Below are 7,024 nucleotides of genomic sequence, written 5' to 3' on the forward strand. Positions count from 1 at the left end.
GGAAGTGATCCTTTTATGTTACTCTTAATACTTTTTAACCCTCTTTGAGGTACCTCTTTGAGGTACCAGGTTACTCAGGTACCTCTTTGAGGTACCAGGTTGCTCAGGAAGATTCCAATAAGCACAGAGGCACCTGAGGAAGTTACCTCAGGAAGGCACCTCAGGAAACTTGAAGGGGGATTTCCTCAGTATAACTCTGCTCTAAGTGCATTAATTTTGATGGTGTAACATTAACTGCATTGATAAAGATAGGTATTCTGGGGGGGAGAGAGTGGGCAATCGCCCCCCTTACTGAAAGAAAGTTGTACTGGTTTTCATCAGTTGATCAATGGTTTTAGTTAATACAACTCTCATCTCACCTTACAATTATTCCTGTAGATGCCCTTGCTGTTAATATCTCAACCATTCAGAATTAAGGCTTTTTCTTTACTTAGCGAAAAACCTGTGGGGCAGAGTGGTAAGCTGCAGTACTGCAGTCCAATCTCTGCTCACAATCTGAGTTTGATCCCAACGGAAGTCACTTTCAGGTAGCCAGCTCAAGGTTGACTCAGCCTTCCATCCTTCTGAGGTTGGTAAAAGTATAGTATAGACGACTGGGGAAGGCATTGGCAAACCACCCTGTAAATATAACCTGCCTAGTAAACGTCATGATGTTACACTACTCCATGGGTCAGTAATGACCCGGTATTTGCACAGGGGACAACCTTTACCTTTTACTTAGAACTCTTTAGCAAAAATCAATATCATTATAATTTACTGGTTGTAGAATAACTTCAGGGAAGAGATGTACTTATTTATTTCCCTCAATTACACCCCATATTTCTTCCTAATAGGGCTGGAAAGCAGCCAAAATCATTCTCCTCTCCTCCACTGTATCTTCACAACATCCCTGTGAGGTAGGTAAGGCTGACAGCGTGTAACTGACCTAACATTACCCAGCAACCTTCCATGGCACAGTGAGAATTCAAACTCATGTCTTCCAGATTCTGGTCCAACCACTACACTGTCTCTCCAGCAGAACTACCAGGCACTACTTTTAATGTGACAACAAATTGTTTTTGTTCCAAGGTTCCACTTGACACATCAGCATTGATAAGTGTGAGGTAATATACACTGAAGCGAAACATCCCAAATTGAACTATATGCTAATAGCCTCTGAACTGTCTGAGACTGAGATTGAAAGAAATCTTGGAGTTATTACAGTGGATAGCTCAAAGAAAATGTCAAGTGTGTCACTGCAGTGAAGAAGGCAAACTTCGTATTGGGGATTATTAGAAAATGGACTGAGAATAAAACAGCCAATATTGTCATTCCTTTGTTCAGAGCCACAGTGTGGCCTCATTTGGAATGCACTGTACATTTCCGATTGCCGTATCTCAAAAATAATATCTCAGAACTATAGAAAGCACAGAAGACGGCAACCAAGATAACAAAGTGGTTAGAACACCTTTCCTGAGAGAAAAGGATGGAAAGTCTGAAACTTCTTCGTTTTTAAAAAACAAAGCTAAGGGAAACATGACAAGTTTATAAAATTATTTGGGAGGTAGTGATATGGGGAGCTTTTCTTCACAGAACTCAAGGGCACCCCAATGAAATTGATGAGTAATAGGTACCGGATGGACAAAGGGTAATACTTCTTTACGCAATGAATTCTGGAATTCTTTGCCATTGGAGGTAGTGAGGCCTACAAGCATAGAGGGCTTCAAAAGAAGGTGAAGCAGAGTCATGGAGAAGAGAACTCTCGATGCTGCTTACCAATAGTTAGTCAAGGGAAGCTCCATATTCTGAACTCTGAAACCCAACGCTAGAAGACAACCTCAGAGAAAGCTTTGGCCTCCACATACTGTTTATTGTATTGTCGGAGGCTTTCACGGCCGGAATCACTGGGGTGCTGTGCGGTTTCCGGGCTGTATGGCCGTGTTCTAGCAGCATTCTCTCCTGACGTTTTGCCTGCATCTGTGGCTGGCATCTTCAGATGTGGCTGGCATCCCCGTCCTGTTTATTGTTCCTCTAAGGCAACTGGTTGGCTGCTGTGTGAAACAGGATGCTGGGCAAGATGTCCTCCTGGTCTCAACCAGCAGAGCTCTTCTTGTATTCTTAACAATAATTCTGAGCAAAAAAAAGAAAGAAAGAAAGAAAGACTCAAAATAAGTACCCATCCTACCTAACAGAATGTCAAAATAAATGTACAATCGCTTTCTCATGAGACACACATTCTTTTGTAGTGTCCTAAAAGTGTTTCAGTATTTTATCCCAGAAACAAAAAACTAATCTTAGTAGACAAAAATAAATGTGATGCAGCATTTTAAAGGACTAACAGATTTACTTAACGTACCGTATATACTCATGTATAAGTCGAATTTTTCAGCACATTTTTAATGCTGAAAAAGCTCCCCTCGACTTATATGCGGATCATTAAAAATTTGTGTTTTTACTTTGCCGGCCAGCAGGGAGCGCTGTTTTTATGCTAGAGGCACCAAAATTTTAGGGTACCCTCAGAAGACTCTCCTGATGATACCAGCCAAGTTTGGTAATGTTTGGTTCAGGGGGTCCAAAGTTATGGACCCCCAAAGGAGGTGCCCCCATTCCCCATTGTTTTCAATGGGGGGGGGCTATTAGTAAACCCGGGGCTACTACCCTTTTTGAGGGTCCATAACTTTGGACACCCTGAATAAACTCCTAAACCTGGCTGGTCTCATCAGGAAAATCTCTTCCTATGATTCTAACCAGGTTTGGTGAAGTTTGGGTCAGGGGATCCAAAGTTATTGACCCCCGAAGGGGATGCCCCATCCCCCATTGTTTACAATGGAAGCTAATAGTAGATTTTTCATTTCTGATAATATCCCTCTTAAAATCTAAGTTGGGTTACATTTGGACATACAGATGATGATGAGGAATCTAGTTTTGAAGGATTTTAACTCTTGTGTTTTAGCTTGGTTGCTGGTTGAGCTAAGGTTTTTGTACTTTTACAGTTATTGTTGATACCATATTGTTCTTGTTGACCCTCTTTTCCACTTACAGAGCCAGTTTACTGTTTTTCTTTGAAATAAATATTCAAAAACATTTAACCTACTGATGCCTCAATTGATGCTGCATTTCCCACCCTCGACTTATACGCAAGTCAATAAGTTTTCCCAGTTTTTTGTGGTAAAATTAGGTGCCTCGACTTATATGCGGGTCGACTTATACACGAGTATATACGGTAAGTTTCTGTGGCGATGAGACCACTCTGTGAGATAGTTTATGCTATACTACCATATTAGTTTTTAAGGTGTCATAGGAATCTTCTTCCGTTTCTGCTACAACAGACAAACCTAATTACCCCAGTGGAATGAGATGACCCCATACTTGGTTCATCCTTCAGAGCTGTGCGATTTTTGCACATTGGTCACGGTGTGCGAACAACCCTACCAAGTCTATATTGACACCTGTGTGAATACTTTTGTAGACCCTGTGAGCTCACGCTCCAAATAAAGAGAATGCTAACTATCTCTCCTCCAGTTTCTAAGCCCAATCTTCTCTCGTTATTTATTTAAAACACTTTAACGCCAACCCCATCAAAGCCCCCCCCAGGCAGCAAACATAAAAACATCCGATCAATTAAAAACAAATTTAAAATTATAAAGTAATTAAATAGCAATACATAAGTAACACCAGAACTTGCAGTAGGGGGATAACTGTTTTTGTGAGTACACCAAGTGAAACAAACAAAAAAATCTTCACTCCCTGGGAAAGGAGCTCCAAAGTTCTGGCACAACAAGAAAAAAAACACTCTTAGGTTTCTACCCATCTTGCCTCAGCTGCTGGGGACAACCAAGTAGGGCCTCCAAAGATGCCTGGAGTGAATGGGTAGGTTTGTATGGGAGTAGGTCAGCGGTGGCGAACCTATGGCACGCGTGCCAGAGGTGGCACTCAGAGCCCTCTTTGTGGGCACGCATGCCTTCGCCCCAGTTTGGGCACTCGACAGTGGCATAGCGCCAAAGGGGCGAGGGGTGCGTGATGCACTGGGCATGCACCCCTGTGGGAGCGTGGCAAGGGCATTCCAGGGGTGTGGTGGCGGTGTTTCGGGGCGTTCTGGGGCATTCCAGGGCAGGGCGGGGGCAAACAGGGGCATGGCAGGGGCGCGCACACGTGCCCCAGGTGCAGTTTCCCCTTTCTCCGCCCCTGGCACTCGATCTCTAAAAGGTTCGCCATCACTGGAGTAGGTGGTTCGTGAGATTTGCTGGTCCCAGCCAGTACAGGGCTTTAAAGATCAATTAACAGCACCTTGAATCGAGTGCAGAAGCAAACTGAGTGTCAGTGTAGATGGAACAAGAATTGAGTGATATAGTGATATGACCCACTTCAGTCAACACTCTGGCCGCAGCACTCTGTACCAATTGTAGCTTCCAGACAGCATTCAAGGACAGCCCCACATACAGCACATTGTAGTAATCTATTCTAGACATTACTCTTCTCAAAGTTTCTCTCTTTGCCTCAACAAAACAACAGCCTTTGACCTTAATCTAAGGTGCTACTACTGGCAGTTTGTCAGTTTCCCCGTTCAGACAATAACTCACTTGATGGGTTCAAGGATTTTATTGAAGATATGAGAAAGACAGGAAAAGAGTTCTGATGAAAAGGCACCAAAGCAGTTGATAATATGTTGCACCAAATTCCCACCCCCACTTGTGAACCAAGTCAGTTAGGAAAAGTCCAGCCTGAAGGCTCATCCCATCATCTTGTAGGCACATCTGTGGCGTGGTAGACATTGTGACAAAATGGCTGCCACACAATGGCAGCTTCATGCGGTAGAGCTAGTCACAAGATGATGGCTACATCTTAACTTCAGTAATACAGTGTAGGGAGACAGTGCTGTGATGGCAGCTGCTGCCAAAGCAACATTTTTTAAAAATCTGCACAACGAATCAGATGTCTTGCTGGACAAAAGCCCTACCTGGCCCCACCCACTTCATAAAAACACTGTGTTTCTTTTACCGCGTTTCTCCAAAAATAAGACAGGATCTTATATTAATTTTTGCTCCAAAAGGTGAGTTAAGGCTTAATTTCAGGGGATGTCTTATTTTTCCCCCGTGATTTTCCACGACCCCCCAACCCACCCCCACATGACCAGATCAGCTGCGCCGGGAAATCTGTAACTAGAGCTTATTTTTGGAGTAGGGCTTATATTTCAAGCATCCTCCAAAAATCCCGAAAAATCATGCTAGGGCTTATTTTCAGGATAGGTCTTATTTTCGGGGAAACAAGGTAAATAATGAAGTTACAGATGTTCTTGAACAGACAGCTAAATTGCTTTGTATTTCCTAAATGTTTTTAACTTTATATTATAAGCACCATGGTTATTTAATGTTGACTGTTTTATATCTGCTGTGCCTCTGGCCCCTTCCACACACGCAAAATAATGTGTTTTCAAACCACTTTCACAACTGTTTGCAAGTGGATTTTGCCATTCCGCACAGCTTCAAAGAGCATTGAAAGCAGTTTGAAAGTGCATTATTCTGCATGTGCGGAATGAGCCTAAGTTTCTAAGACGAACCTTGTTTAAACTTATACGCTAATAAAAGTTTCATATTGTCCTTGTCCTAAAAACACTTGGTGGGCCGGAAAATATGTCTACGGGCACTATTACACTCATGGACAAAGTGCTGGGGACACCTGATGTATAATATTAGTTATGTTACGATAAATGATGTATGTTGATATTTTATGTAGGTCATTAATTTTAACCCCTCCCCCCCCGCTTCTGAACGTCTTGTGGGCTGTATTAAAAAACTAAACTGCTGTGGGTTCATTGGTGTATCCCACACTTTTCTGTGGCTTCAGTTGTGTCTCTATAAAATGGGAATAACCATAATCCTTTTCACAGGATTCATGCACAAAGAAACACAGTAAAGGAGAAGAATGCTCCCCCCACCCACAAATTCTCTCCAGGTCCACCACTGATTCCTACATTCATAGGCTGTGCATATTTCGGGAAGATCAGTCCTTAAGGGACATGCCACAGTCACACTTTTTGTGAAGGCAAACTCTATTTATCTGAAAGAAACTTCAACCAGACCTGCCTCCTTTAAAAAGAATGCAATAAAGAGAAACTAAAAAATAGAACTTCAGAAATGGCACAGGGGTTTTTTGGGTGGAAGTATTATTTTTTCTATACCCCTGCAAAACAAAACTGCCATGTTTGACGTGTTTACCTTACTGTTTTATTGTTTACGTTCTGTTTTTCATGTTATCTTTTCTAATTTTGCAATCCAGTAGTGACATTGTTTGCATGTACCTGCTCTTTCTGCATTATTTTTAATGTGTGAGTCAGCCCAAAAGGTGGGCTACAAAAGGATGAAAATTAAATAAATAATTAAAACAAAGGGTCTTTAAATGGCGGCTACCCTCTCCTGGATGGCCCAGGATAGTCTGATCTTTTCAGATCTTGGAAACCAAACAGGGTTGATCCTGGTTTGTATTTGGAGGGGAGACGACACGCAAGGTTGTCGGGCAACACAGAGGCGGGCAACAGCAAACCACTTCTGTGAGTCTCTTGAAGAACCAGCACGGTGAGTGGTTAAGAGCAATGGACTCTAACCTGGAGAGCTGGGTTTGATTATCCACTCCTCCATATGAGCTGCAGACTCTAATTTAACAAGCCAGGTTTGTTTCCCCGCTCCTCCACATGAGGCCTGCTGGGCGACCTTGGGACAGTCCCAGTTCTCTCAGAACTCTCTCAGTCCCAGCAACCTCAGAAGGTGTCTGTTGCGGGGAGAAGAAGGGAAAGGAGTCTGAGACTCCTTAAAGGAAGAGGAGAGCAAGGTATAAATCCAAACTTTTCTTCTAACCTTCAAAACCCGGCCTGTTGGCATACATTGGCTGTGACCTGGCAGCCCTCTTCACCAGCACAGAACAACTAGACGTGCAGGGGCGACCCTCCCCAGGTCAAAACGCGCCAAGCAGGCGGCCACGAGGACAGAGCGCCCTGCAGGGTTGTCTGGGCCATGAGCGCAGCCAATGGGGTGCTCGCCAGGCAGCCGCT

The sequence above is a fragment of the Sphaerodactylus townsendi genome, linkage group LG09, assembly GCF_021028975.2.
Source record: "Sphaerodactylus townsendi isolate TG3544 linkage group LG09, MPM_Stown_v2.3, whole genome shotgun sequence".
In the NCBI taxonomy this organism is placed as follows: Eukaryota; Metazoa; Chordata; class Lepidosauria; order Squamata; family Sphaerodactylidae; genus Sphaerodactylus; species Sphaerodactylus townsendi.